The sequence below is a fragment of the Camellia sinensis genome, chromosome 1 (genome assembly GCF_055761805.1).
Source record: "Camellia sinensis isolate YWXY chromosome 1, ASM5576180v1, whole genome shotgun sequence".
Taxonomy (NCBI): Eukaryota; Viridiplantae; Streptophyta; class Magnoliopsida; order Ericales; family Theaceae; genus Camellia; species Camellia sinensis.
In genome coordinates, this window is record NC_138961.1 from 245,889,146 (window position 1) to 245,904,318 (window position 15,173).

Genomic DNA, 15,173 nt, shown 5'->3' on the forward strand with positions numbered 1-15,173 from the left:
AATAGCATGCATCACAAACAGCCAGCCTTCATCACAAAAATCACAAACAAACAACAGACAACCTTCATCATAGATGATTGAGCAGAAGGCTGAATAGCAGAGTATGAGACAAACAGCACAAATAAGTGAACAGAACAAATGAACAGCAGAGTATTACAGCAGAACGAAACATCAGCAAAGTAATTAATCCATCAAATGCATCTTTCTGATCTGGTTCAAATTGGATACAATGTCATGAATGGAGTAAGAATTCCTAATTGAATGGCACTTCAACCAAATTGCAAATCCAATCTTGATAAGCTCACAGAGCTCCATGAAGTTAGGATGAGCACTATTGAACACACAATCATTCCTAAGCTTCCAAATTGGCCACAAAATAGCAAGTGGGATGGCATTCCATATTTGGAGTTCTTTCTTCCTGATTTTAGTACTAGACCACCAAACAAATAAGTCCGCTACAGAGCCTGGGCATACCCAACATAAACCCCACCAATCTATGATGTTAGACCAAATTTGCCAAATAAAGGGACAATGAAGCAATACATGAATAATGGTCTAAGAATCTGCTTGATATACTACCTGATATATGATGTAATTTCCACCTTATGATGTAATTTCCACCTTATGATCATAATTTATACTACTTGATATATAACTTGCAAACTTCATATATAAGCCTTTCAACCTTCTCAACCAAACATGCTTGAACAAAAATTAAAATTGAATAATAAATAAAATAAAACAAAACAAATAATTTGTAGCATGCTTTCTAAGTAGTTATGATCACATTCTTTAAGAAACGCATCCGAGTCTTGCAAAAGTGAGATAGCCAGTGTGACCTCTGGCCTCAGCTGAGGGTCTAACCATGATTGTAAGAGAACTTGCATTGCTGGCTTCATTTGAGCCATGCCTCCACTTGCTAGGAAGAGACCCAAGAGCAGCACTATCATCAGCTTGGAAGCTCTCTGTTTTCCCTTCTCTAACTTCATACATATGCAAAGGAGTACCTCAAATGTTTTTATATCTACACAAGCACAAGATAACATCCATCAAAATGTATTTTCAATGTGAACTGGCAATTCAATCGCCAATTAACAACTGCTAATAATCAAAACAAATGAATTTAAATAGCATCAAAATCAAGTCAGCGAGGCCAAAATTGAAAATGAGAACACAATAGCTCATAAAATCCAAAAGAATAAACTGCAAAAATGCTGACCGGTAAAATTTAATTATGGAGTTTCACAAGAACTGTGATAACCATGTTCTGTGTTATGCTAATTGATCTTAATTAAGATTGTAATTATGTGTTTAATCTATTCTGAGTGCCACTTATATGATTATATGTGGTTTTGAATTTCTATCTGTTCACCGTAGGAAAATCTGTTCAACTTACTATTATGAACTGAAAATTGAAGGCCTTATCGGCCATAGAAACCGAAATTGACTACGCCATTGTGATTAGCATAATTTTTAGGGCCTACAGTGAAATTTAATTGAAAATTGATTTAGACCAAAATAATTAGATTCAGAACGATTAAATTAAGCTTAATTACTTAGCCTAAATCAAATTTGATTATGCTAACATATATAAGTGGCCTATTTGTATTTATGAGCAATGTTTTGAGCTCAATTCCTCTCCTTTGGCTGGGATCACTCTAGAGAGAGAGAGAGAGACAGGGTCGATTAGAGAGAGAGAGTGAAGGCAATTGAAGCTTTGATCAAGAAGCTTGGAAATCTTGAAGATTAACTCAAGAATTAACCATAATTTGGAAGATTTGAGCTTCTAAGGTCGAGCACAAGGACGAATCTACCAGCAGAACACTGTGAGTAATATCTTAGTAAAGACATTTCAAAGTATACTATTTGTCCAATTGCTTACTCCTATTTGAGTTTTATAAATCTGTTGATTTGAATTATCGACAAATATTCGTCTGTTGATTTGAATTATGGGCCAAAAGCTGTTTGACATGAATGATTGGACCAAAGGCCGTTTGAGATGAATGATTAGGCCAAAGGCCGTCGGACATGAATAATTGGGCCAAAGGCCGTCGGACATAAATGATTGAGCCAAAGGCCGTCAGACATGAATGATTGGGCCAAAGACCGTTTGACATGAATGATTGGGCCAAAGGCCGTTTGACATGAATGATTGGGCCAAAGGCCGTCGGACATGAATGATGGGGCCAAAGGCCGTTGAACATGGATGATCGGGCCAAAGGTCGTCGGATATAAATGAATTGGGCCCGAGGCCGTTTGACATGTCTGGATCTGTAGTCGCTTGATACACTACATAGAAACATGAAGTGGGCTCAAGGTCATCTGGTGTATTTGTTTCAAATTATGTTCATGTATCTCCTTTGTTGATATTATTCACTAGGCTTTCGCTCACTCTCATTCATGTGTCTGTAGGTGAGCCAAGAGATGTCCAAACCCAACCTCAATGAAGCATGTGAGAAATAGTCAAAGTTTTGGGGAGTCAGCCCATACGTCTCACGCACGAGACTTGTTTTCGCCCTTACGTTCTTTTGTTATATTTTTGCTATGTTGACGAAAACGATGGATTAGTTTTGTACATATGTTTTGTTTGGCTGACTATATGACTAAAAGTTCCTGGATATAGATTAACTCTATGGGTATGTGTGAGTTATTACGGAATATTTTGGAATGATTTTGCTATACCATGTAAGCACAGCTCTATGGACAATTTGTAAGTTTTCTTTCGTTTTGGCCCCTCAACCTTGATAAGATATGTTTTATTTGGTTTGAGGCCGCAGGTAATCCCTTGATTACTGGTCGGTTATGACCTTAATCCATAGGGGCGGGTTCGGGTCATGACAAAAATGTTGTACTTGCTCAATGCATGGTGAGAATGAGCACAAAATCCCATCTTGTTTGAACATTTTCCTAGCAGAAGGAATGGCTAACCAAGGTTGCGGTAGGTCTAGGAAGACAGAATCAGCCTTCCACAAAAATCATCAAGAAACCCCTCACACATTGAATAACTCTAACTCGCTATGACCACACTACTTAGTCCTGTCCTCTCAAAATCTTCCCTGCCTCAAAAATAAAAACTCAAGTCAGCATTTTAAAAATTTTACATCTTCAAAATACATAAAGATGCAGCCTTTGTGACTTTGCTTGAATGTTGTTGTGAATGACTTTATTGAAACATTCTTTTTAACAAGCCAGACAAGCTTATTACTATCATTAGATCACACCATGTAACCTAAATTCATTGAGGGGACCAAAAAAATAATATAAAACATAACCTGACTTGAATTTGAGAACACAAGCTTCATCTTAAATAACATCAACTTGACCTCAGTTTGAAGAAGCATCCATTCTATCAGTCAGTATGATTTACTTGAACACATAACTTAAACAAGGCATCAACTATATGGTTTATAGAAAATAAAATAAAATAAAAACAAAAAAATAAAAACACCCACATAAAAGGTTCCTTTGAGCTGTAACATTTCAAGTTTTTAAAATGCCAGCACAGTTTTTGAAGAAAATAGAGACCTTTTTTTTATTCCTTCAAGTTTAATATGCTTAAAAACAAAAAAATTAATTACGATCCCTTTTGGTTATTGTTTATCTCTTTTTTTGTTATTTTTTGTTTTATATTTGTGTTTGTGTTTTTTTTGGTGTCCATCTACAAATAGATTTTTCTATAGAGTCCAATTGGAATTAAACATAGACTGAGTAATACATTGTGAAGTACCATAAATTTGAGAGATTTTGATTTCTTACCTAGCTAAGGCAGCCCTTTGTTCGTGAAAATCAAACGGGTATAGACATGTCCTATGAGAGCTACAACCCTTGTAAGTGAGGTGGTCAAAGATCCGCTTTCAGTGCCAGACTCAAGAACCAAACAACCATAAACTAATTCCAAGTACATAATAACAAAGCTAATATCTGTAACATATAGAATCTGAGTTCTGTGGCACAGAACTAGAGTCCAAAGCTCAAGAGTCGGAGCTAACAAGTAAACAAATCCGCTCTTGTTACTGAACACCTTCAAGCCAAAGGGTTTTCCAATCCAATCTGAATGTTTAAAAACATCAAAACAGTTCTAGAGAACTGAAATCTCACATACTTTAACAGCCTTCATATTATCATGCTTCTCATATACAATAACCAAATCTCCATCACTAATGTTGTGGTTAAATGATATCTTTTTTGCAGGATCAATGAGCAGCATCACTAAAATTTTGTAGGCAATATACAAAGCTGCCAAGAAAGGTTCTTTGCCAAAATCAAGGTCGTAAGATATAAGGTAACCGATCAAATTTCCTAACATTTATCTTTCGAATTTTCAGAAAACTTAGGTGTATTTTCCATGGTTTTGAGCATGCATTTTGATCTCCTGAAAAAATATTTGTCCTTGGTGGAATTAATGTTAGTGGTAGAGGGTGAAGAATCCATAACAATGAGTGATTTGGAAAATATTATCTTCCATATTATCATGGGAAAAAAAAGAAGAGAATCTGCCTGATTTGACAGACTGGGGGGTAAAAAACTACATGTCTGATTACGCAATAATACTGAGGGTCTTGTAGTTTTAGCTTATAATATTTTTTCCATGGAAGGCCTAGAAAAATGTTTGACTTAAGGTCTTGTTGTTTTACTGTTGAAATGACTCATTATATCTATTTGATCATATCTTTGTGATTTGCCTTTATTGCCAATTTTTGTATGCTTCAATTGATATTAAATATTCAATATAGCTGAATAGGGTCCCATAATTCTTCTTGAACTTTGAGGATTAACCATGCTGTTATTTTCTCTTTTTTCTTTCTTTCTTTTCTGTTTTTGTTTTGTTTTTTAAATCCTACCCCACCTTAGAGAATCCTCTCTTGGTATTTCTCACTTTTTATTTGTTAATGATAATAGGTAATGCAATGACAATAAGAGGTTATATATTGTTGATATTCAGCGCTTGTGTATATGGTATATGGGCATTGTTTAAAGCATGAGTATTTACATCTTCTTTTGGGCTAGGAACAGTCTTAAAATGCTCATTTACTCATTGATGCAATCTTCCTGAAAATTTATTGAATTGCACCAGTTGATATTATCTTTTATAGCTACGCACTTTAGTAGTAGCATTTACCATTTGAAGAGTATTTGAGATGGAAAAGTGGTTGAGCTCCTCTAACTAGCTTTGATTCAACAAGTAAATTGTACTAGTGTGCATTTTGTATATGACGGCTATGTATTCACATCAATGTTGTTGAAACTCAAGAAAACTAACCAAAATTTCCTTGGCCTCTTATGCGTATAGTTTATCCATATAACTATTGTCATTAAGCCACAGTCTTGGCAAAATTGAGTCCTGCCTTAGTGGGAAATGAAGATGTCATACAAGGTATGGTGTAGAGTGTAGTAGAGTGTAGACTCTCCTATGATCACTTGCAGTTCTCTTTCTTTATAGTATGCACTACTGTTGTAGGAGAAATATGGCTTATAGCAGAAACTACATCAACTGTTAGTCCTCTAAACTGTGTCTATTTACTACATATACTAATGTTGCACATTTTGCTTGCAATGTGACATGCATATACATCTATATGACACTCTTTTCCTTGTATACATTATAATATGTAATAAAATATTCCTTTTTTCATGCTCAGTTGTTGCGGGGAATCCGAAGCTTCAATATGCCATTGTTGAGGTACATGCACTCTCGGGAGATGCTTCTACATCTCCTGGAGATGGAAAGAAGAGGCTTGGCAATGTTCTGAAGGAGCAGAAGAAACCCTTCCTTATCATAACATTAGACCTTTTGTTAACATTAGAAGCAAAATGGGGCACAAAACTTGTTGTGAAGAAAATACCAATGGGTTCAAATGTTGAAAACTGCAGGTTATGTTTGGAAATAGAACTTTTGAACTGTTTTATGTCCTTTAAGAGTTATGCCATTCTAGTATGATTCCATCATTGTCCTTTGTTTATGTGATCTTTCATGTCCAAATTTACATCAGAAACTACAGGTCTTTAGAGTTCCAATGTAGTGAATTGTCGGCATGATGCTATCTAACATGTGGATTTTAAATGTGGCTTCAGGTATATTCATCCAATAGATAGCAGACAATGCCCATTTGTCATTGGGGGAGACTACTTACAACAAAGTCAGCAACTGGGCTTGTACATACAGCTCCTGGTCACATTCAGGAAGATTATGTGACTGGCTTGAAGTATGGTCTGCTCATCCATTCCCCTGTAGATGATGATGGAAAGTGCACTGAAGAGGCTAAAAAGTTTAGTGTGCTTGATGTACTTGGGGGGTGGCAATGCTGCTGTCATTGAATACTTGGATGAGCACATGTCAATTATGATGGTAGAACCATGCAGTAAGTTGTCTTTTCTCATTTTGCTGCAAATTGTGGAAATTGTCTATTGTTCTCTCTTGATGTTGTAAGGTATGATGAGTTAGGTATGCTGCTTTATACGACATCATATATTTCTGTTAGGATTATGGACACCCAGAAAATACACAACAAGCAATCATACTCACAAATGAGACACAAACATTTACGTGGTTCAGCCCAATGCCTACGTCCATGAAACCGAAATGAGAGTTTCACTAAAATGGAGCAAATACAAAAACAGAGGAGGATATAAAACTCTCACTCAACTCACAACTCTCTCTCTCTCTCAAATTTTTGATACCATTCACCCTCTCCCTCCCATCTCTATTTATACACAAAGAGAGAAAGAGAAAAACCCACCAAGATTTTGTACCTTCTTTAATGGTTAACAGTGAGTGTCAACAATGGCTAGAACGTAATGAGAAGAGAGAGTCTTGTAGATGTCCAGCTCAAACTTTCACTTGCGGTAGAGGTCCTTTTATGACATCCTCCTTGACTCTCTCTGCTTTGCGTGCATGGGGTTGGAACTACATATTCTCCCCCTCCATACCCACATGTATGACTGACTTCTCACTTGAAGTCCATCCCGGTAATGTCTCTGTAAATTTCTAGTTTGTCTCTCGTGACCACCTTTGTAAGCATGTCAGCTGGATTCTTATCTATATGGATCTTGATTAATTGCAATAACTCCTTTTCCATCACTTCGTGTATCCAATGATACCGAACATCAATGTGCTTTGTAAGAGAATGATACATTGAATTCTTACTCAGATCTATGGCACTCTGGCTATCACAATGTACCATGAACTTTTCTTGCTTTAATCCCAACTCTAGGAGAAACTGCTTCAATCGCAACATCTCTTTCCCAGCTTCCGCTGCGGTAATATATTCTGCCTCAGTTGTGGATAAAGCAACACACTTCTGCAACTTGGATTGTCAAGACACAGCTCCCCTTACGAAAGTGAACATAAATCCTGATGTAGATTTCCTACCATCAAGATCTCATACCATTTCTAAATCCGCATAACCTTCCAAGACTGATTTAGCATCTCTAAAGCACGAACACATTTTAGATGTACCCTTGAGGTACCTCAGAATCCACTTGACTACTTCCCAATGTTCTTTCCCTGGATTGGAAAAAAATCTGCTTACTACTCCAACAGCATGAGCAATATCTAGTCGGGTAGACACCATTGCATACATCAAACTCCCTACAGCGGATGAGTAGGGAATAACCTCCATCTCTTCTCTTTATTTTGTAGAGAAGGGACAACAACTCTTGCTTAGCTTGAAATGATTAGCCAACGGAGTACTGACTAGCTTGGCATCTTTCATGTTGAACTTCTCAATTACCCGTTCAACGTACTTCTCTTGTGATAGCCACAACTTCTTGGCTTTCCTATCACGCACAATTTTCATGCCCAAAATTTGCTATGCAGGGCCTAGGTCCTTCATGTCAAAGGACTGTGATAACTCCTTCCTTAGTGATCTGATTACTGTGGTATCCTGTCCAACAATCAGCATGTCATCAACATAGAGCAGGAGTATGATGAAGTTTCTACTAGGAAATTTCCTGACATATACACACTAGTCTGCAACAGCTCTCTTGTACTCATGACGTACCATGAATGAGTCAAACTTCTTGTACCGTTGTCTCGACGCTTGTTTGAGGCCGTAAAGACTCTTTTTCATTCTACAAACTAAGGTTTCTTTCGCTTTGACTTCAAAACCTTCTAACTGCTCCATGTAAATTTCTTCCTTCAAATCACCATGGAGAAATTTCGTCTTCATATCCATCTGTTCAAGTTTTAAATTCAAACTGGCCGCTAGTCCCAAAACTACTCGAATGGATGTCATTTTCATAACTGGAGAAAAGATTTCATCAAAATTAATACATTTCTTCTGCCCAAAACTTTTGACAACCAATCGAGCCTTATACTTGGCTAGCTTTCCGCGGCCATCTTTCTTCAACTTGAACACCTATTTGTTCTGCAATGCTTTTCGACCCTGGGGAAGTTTTACCAAATCATAAGTCTGGTTTTTCTACAAGAACTGCATCTCTTCTTGCATAACTTGCTGCCAGCTACTCTTCTCCTTATGATTCTGAGCTTCTCAAAAACTTTCTAGCTCCCCCTCATCAGTAAGCAAAATATATCAGAAGCATAGTATTTTGATGATGGCTTATGCTCTCTTGTTGATCTTCGTAATTGTGGACCAACAGTCTCTGGCGGAGGGGGTTGTGGCTCCCCCAACTCAACACCCTCTGCTTCTGGATCTTCTTCTTCTGGAGATCTATCCTGCAACTCTACATTATTGGTTGCATGCTGTGGTAGCTTTTCTTCATCAATGCCATGCTGTGATGATGCAGGATTGGGAATAATTTTTGAAACATCATCAACTTTGGGTTTGGCTGGTTGCCCAAAGTCTTCTAAGGTCTGACCTTCTTGAAATACCACATCTCGACTTCGAATAACCTTATTGTTTTTTAGATCCCATAATTTGTATCCAAAATTTTCATCTCCATAGCCAATAAAGATGCATAAAGTAGCTTTATCATCCAGCTTCTGCCTATGCTCCTTGGATACATGTGCAAATGCTTTGCACCCGAACACTCTCAAGTGAGAGTAAGAAATCTCCCTTCCAGACCATACTTCTTCTGGAGTCTGAAAATTCAGTGGAACGGATGGCGATCTGTTAATCAGATAGTAGGCAACACGAACAACTTCTCCCCAAAATGGCTTTGGCAACTTTGTCATTTTAAGTATACATCTGACCTTCTCCACAATGGTCTGGTTCATTCTCTCAGCTACACTATTGTGTTGTGGGGTTCTGGGAACAGTCTTCTCATGCCGGATACCGCGAGTAGCACAGTAGGCTTTAAACTCCTTTGACGTATACTCACTCCCATTGTTTGTTCGGAGACACTTCAGCTTCTTTCCAATCTCCCTTTCCACCATAGCATGGAATGTCTGAAAACACTGGAACACCTCAGCTTTGGTCTTTAGGACATAAACCCATACCTTCCGTAATGCATCATCAATAAACGTTAGGAAGTATTTTCTACCACCCAAAGATTCCAGTTATATGGGATCGCATACATCAAAGTATACTTTGCTCAACAACTCTGATTGTCTTCTGGATAATGAGTGGAAAGTAACTCTATGATACTTCCCAAATAAGCAATTGTCACAAGGATTCAATTTCGCATCTTTGGCAAAGGGAATAAGCGAATTCTTTGCGAGAATCTGTAACCCTTTCTCACTCATGTGGCCCAGCCTTTTGTGCCACAAATTTGGTGATGCCTCATCTTGTGCTACGTTAAGGCTATCTGAATGCACCTCACATGAGTCTTGTACAACGTGCCACTTGCTTGTCCTCTAGCTACTACCAGAGATCCCTTTTTCAACTTCCATATGCCTTTGTCGAAGTAGTTCTTATAGCCTTGTCGATCTAAGGCTATCCCTGAGATAAGATTTAGGCGTAAATTGGGAACATACCTGACATCTTTCAACACCATCGTGCACCCGACTTTAGTTTGGATGCAAACATTGTCGATCTCCACAATCTTCGAAAAACTGAAGTTATCCATCTTCACTGTACCAAAATCTCCAGCTTGGTACGTACTGAAGAACTCCTTGAGATCTTCATCTGCTACGTCCTCTGCTTTTGCTTCTTCCTCTATCTCTGTCTCTACCTTTATTTTTTGTGACGAGGCCATGGGATTGATCTCTACCCATATCTTTCTTTCTTGCCTCTTCACTGAATAGAGCATCAGTGACCATGTTCATGGTCAATCTTCCTTCAGGTACAGAGTTACTGAGGGATACCACCAACATCTCTCAATTGTCTGGCAAAGAACTGAGCAGTAATAGGGCTTGTATCATATCATCTAACTCCATTTTGATAGTTGTCATTTGGTTCACCAGATTTTGAAACTCACTAGTGTGTTCAACAACAGAGATACCACCTTTTAGCTTCAAATTCACAAGTCTTCTTATTAGGAGGGCTTTGTTCCGAGCAGTCTTCGACTGGTACATGCCTTTTAACTTCGTCCAAAGAGCATAGGCATCAGTTTTCTGGGCGACATGGTGGAAAACATTGTGATCGATCCATTATCTGATCTGGCCAATGGTTTTTCGATTTTTTCGCTTCTAGTCTTCGTCATTTTTGTTGCTGGTTTAACTCTATTAAGCTTAATAGAGTCAAACAAATCTCGGCAGTACAGGACATTCTCCATTCTGGGCTTCCAAATTGCATAGTTGGAAGCAGTCAGCTTGATCATAGATCCCAAAGTCGATGTTGATTCCTCCATCATACAGAAAGTGATCTTTATCTGAAAAATAGGCTTCGTTGTGGAGTCTGGACTGGTCAAATTAGCCGGAAAAGCATTTCAAATTGCCAAAATAAAAACTGTAAATTTTTAAATCTAATTTTCAAAATCTGATCGTATAGATATGTTTAGAATAGTCCAAATAGTTGGAAAGCACTATTGGATCATCAAAAACGGATTCAGAATGGCTCAAATTAAACCAAAACAGGTTGAACAGTTCAGATTGGTGAAATCTTGTGTGGCTGAGAAGCACTGGATAATTTATCCGGTTCAGCTAGCGTCAGGCTGACACCATCGGCAACGGCGTGGCTTGGCTGGTGGCTCGGCTTGGTCAGCAACTTCAGTCAATAGCTTGGACGGCTCGACTTGGTCAACGTGGCTTGTCATTGGCTCAACTCGGTCAACGGCTCCGGTCAGCTCGGCGGCTCGGCTCGAATGATGCCAATGTCGACGGCAAGATGTCAGCTACTGGCGATGGGTGAAGTTAGGACCTAGAAGAACGAAGAAGATGCGTGCAGCGCGTATAGCGCGTGACGGCGTGTAGTCACGGCGTCAGATGGCGTGTGACGGCGCGTAAAGGCTCCTCCGGGGTCCTTTTTTGACGCGGTTTTCACCTCTGTGCTTGTCTCGTCAAGACCTTCAACCTAGTGTGATCAAAAGTGGATTTCGACCACTTTGAATTCTAGGAAAATTTTGAGAACACACTCTATTTTTTCGAAAAACAACCAACGCGGCTCTGATACCACTTTGTTAGGATTATGGACACCCAAAAAATGAGACACAAATATTTACGTGATCCGGCCCAATGGCTACGTCCATGAAACTGAAACTAGAGTTTCACTAAAATAAAGCAAATACAAAAACAAATGAGAAGATAAAACTCTCACTCAACTCACAGCTCTCTCTCTCAAATTTCTGATACCATTCACCCTCTCCCTCCTGTCTCTATTTATACACAAAGAGAGAGAGAGAGAGAGAGGGAGACAAACCCACCAAAATTTCTACCTTCTTTAATGGTTAATGTTAAGTGTCAACAATGGCAAGAAGGTGAAGAGAAGAGAGAGTCTTGCAGATGCCCAGCTCAGACTTTCACTTGTGGTGGAGGTCCTTGTACGCCATCCTCGACTCTCTCTGCTTTGCATGCATGGGGTTAGAGCTAACAATTTCTTCTCTTGCACACAAGTATCCATGTGATTGGCGCACAAAAAAGCCTACAATTTTTATGGCAACTGAATAATGGTTTGCACCTGTGGAAGGATTCAGGGAGGCTGCCATAGATGCTCAATCAGCCAAGTAACATGGATTCTGTCTCTATCTTCTATTGCAGCAAATCCTACATTTGTATGTGATAATGCAAAACCCCAATTAACTCTTTTTATGCTTTGCATTTTGTTATTTTTATAGTTGTTAGGCATGAATTTTTTTGACCATTGATTCTTTAGGAGCACGCTGATATGTTAAATTATGCCTAGCTCAATAGCAGGGTATGAATCCTATTTAACTATGCTTGAGCACGAATCAAAGTTGATGCTTTTCCATCTCTTTATTTATTGTACAAATATATGGCTCATGTTGTTTGCATTGTTGTGTAATTGGATATATGTCCATCAGTCATACTTGCTCTTGAATTTAGTTATATTTGTTCCCCTAATTTTGTAAAGCCTCGTTTGGGAACAAGTTATTTTAGTAACTTTTTGACTTTTTACAAAAAGATGTACGAAAAAGTAGAAAGAGTAATATAACAACTTGTAGTGACTTTTTAACTTTTTGACTAAAACATGTAATTGCCAAAACGTAGGGTTTCAACTTTGAAAAAAAGTGTTAAGTTGTTTAACTTTGACTTTTCACATAATGTATTTAGGGTCATTTTATAATGATAATTGCTTGTTTCCCTTCAAATATGAAATTCCAAATTAAAACAGTCCTTATCTGACAAATGCTATAATTATAGTCTTGACACTATTTTCCAAAATGCACATCCATTTTCTGGCTGGAAAACAGAATTTCTGCAATGACTTCTACCGCTCTGACTGGCGTATTTCACGACAAGGGACATGGGGTGTCCCCATTCCAGTCTTTTATCATGTTGAATCAAAGGAACCTCTCCTGAATGAAGATACCATTGATCATATCAAGTGTAACTAAGGACCTCATAAAGCAAGTCATTTATTTTATTTTCTTTTATATGTTAGGTTTATATCTATGCATTTTGACTCTACATTTAGAAACCATAGTGTTATTTTTGCATCTCATGTAGATATCCAATCTCTACTCTACTTTCTTTCCTGTTTTTGCCTGTCAGCATCTTTGGTATGCTCTCTCAGTGTATTATTTTCCTTCCTTTCCTGATTATTGTAGTTGTAGAGTTTCTATGAAGCTACTAAACATTTACATCTAAATTTTGGTTTCTGACACAGTTGATTGCTTTTATCTTGGCAGCTATAATTTCCCAAAAGGGTAGTGATGCCTGGTGGTACATAACAGTGGAGGAATTACTTCCTGATGCATATCGTGATAAAGCATCAGAATATGAGAAGGGAACTGATACAATGGATGTTTGGTTTAACTCAGGTTTCATAATTTAATGTTGCACTTAACTTTGTTTACTAGTGAAAAACACAGATTTTTAGTACTTCCGAATTTTGATCACTGGCATCCTTTTTAACCATACAGTATGACAAGTATTTTTTTTTTTTTTTGTTTTTTGATTTGTGGTTTCGGTGTTCCTGAGAAAAAAGTGTTATCAAATGGTTCTTTATTTATTTATTTCACTTGGTTAAATGATTCTAGTAACAAGTAACAAATTGATTTATCAGCATTTTGGTGACATTATTTTATTATGACTATGCAATCGGATCAGAAACTTGGTATCAGAAAGGATCATTGTAAACAGGTTGATCATTGGAAGATTATAAATTCAACCTTTGATTGATGGCAACAGATTTAGTGGTAAACCTAACTAGATGGTGGAAAAGACGGCTGATTTAATGCTTCTCAACTGAGTTTTGCCTCAGTTTCTGGCAAGCCCTTATTGCATTTATCTTTCTATATTGTTTTCATTTTATTGTGTTTTAAAAATTTAGAAAACTGAGGCGGTCAGAAATGCAACTGACATAAGATTTCAGAATCAATTTTTGAAATTATTGGGCATTTTGGTTCCAGTTCTGTCAACAAAAAAAATGCAGATAAATTGTGAGAAATACTTTTAAAAATCACAGTTATTATTTTGTTTTTCTAGAATGCTTATTTTTTGGAAATTTGATTTTTTGGATATTTGAATGGGTGTTTTGTTTCTCATTGAAAATATATAATAACAAAAAACAGCAAATCAATTTTTTTATCTTTTTCATTTTTCAAACTAGGTACATTTTAGAAAATTCTTGTTGGAGAATGAACAAATAGAAGAGGATGGGACTGAAGCTTCAAAAGGGATTGCTGCCTTCTACCTTATTTGAACAATTGTTATTTTGATCAAAGGGATTTTTGGGAGAATTATTGCCTTCTTTCTTGTCTGATAAATTTTTGTGGATCTGAAGTATAGTAGTTAGCGAAATGTATATAGGGATAAGCATTAATTAAGCATATTAAAATGGTGTAGAATAGTTAAGAATACTTTACATCAAGCTCTCTCAGCTTGAAATTTTGAGTAATTGGACTTCTATTGTCATGTGCTTTATAAAGAGCATGTTTTTCTCGATAATTTCTTGTATCTGAAAATCCTACTAGTCACATTTACCATTAATTTATAATATATATCCTTAGTCATTTATTGTGAAGCACGGTCGTAATTGCATTGAGCTTTGATATTTTTAGATTTGAAATGCAGTCCATTATTCCATTTTGTAAAATGCACTACAAGGATCACATCATTGGTTAATTGGTCATGACCTATTTTAGGCTCTTCTTGGACTGCTGTGTTGGAGAAAAGAAGTGGGCTTAGTTTTCCTGCAGATTTATATCTTGAAGGTACAGATCAGCATCGTGGTTAGTTCCAAAGTTCTTTATTAACAACCATCACTACAAAAGGTAATTATCGTCTGAATGTGCTCTTTATTGCCCTGCATGTAATTATTTGTGTTTCAATGTTATATCATTATGTTTTTATATTGTTTTTAGCATTCTTAACAAGTTGAGTGTCAGTTGATAAAGTTACCGGTGCAAAATTTTGTGTATTCCTGATCAGTGATCTCTGTAAATCAAAGTTCTTATCTTTACCTCAACTATATGTAACTTATCTTGAAAGGGAGAGTATTTCCTCAATATGTCAATCTCTAATATTGTGTTTAGTTGGGGGATTTGGAGAGGGATTTGAAAAGGGAAATGGAAAAGGTAGGTGAAATGTGAATAAAACATGCCTATATTTCACATAGTTTCACACACCTTTTCCCTTTTCCTTTCCAAATCCTTTCCCAAATCCCCCAACCAAACACAACATAAAGGGATCGTGCCTAAAGCATCTCTTGATA

At 37.2% G+C, this 15,173-nt stretch overlaps 2 pseudogenes; one reads left to right on the forward strand and one right to left on the reverse strand.

Moving 5' to 3' along the window:
* Positions 1-792: 792 nt before the first annotated feature.
* LOC114265651 (uncharacterized) lies at positions 793-4,207 on the reverse strand (annotated as a pseudogene).
* Positions 4,208-5,465: 1,258 nt separating this feature from the next.
* Positions 5,466-15,173, forward strand: part of LOC145823029 (isoleucine--tRNA ligase, chloroplastic/mitochondrial-like) — a 42,594-nt pseudogene continuing 32,886 nt past the window's right edge.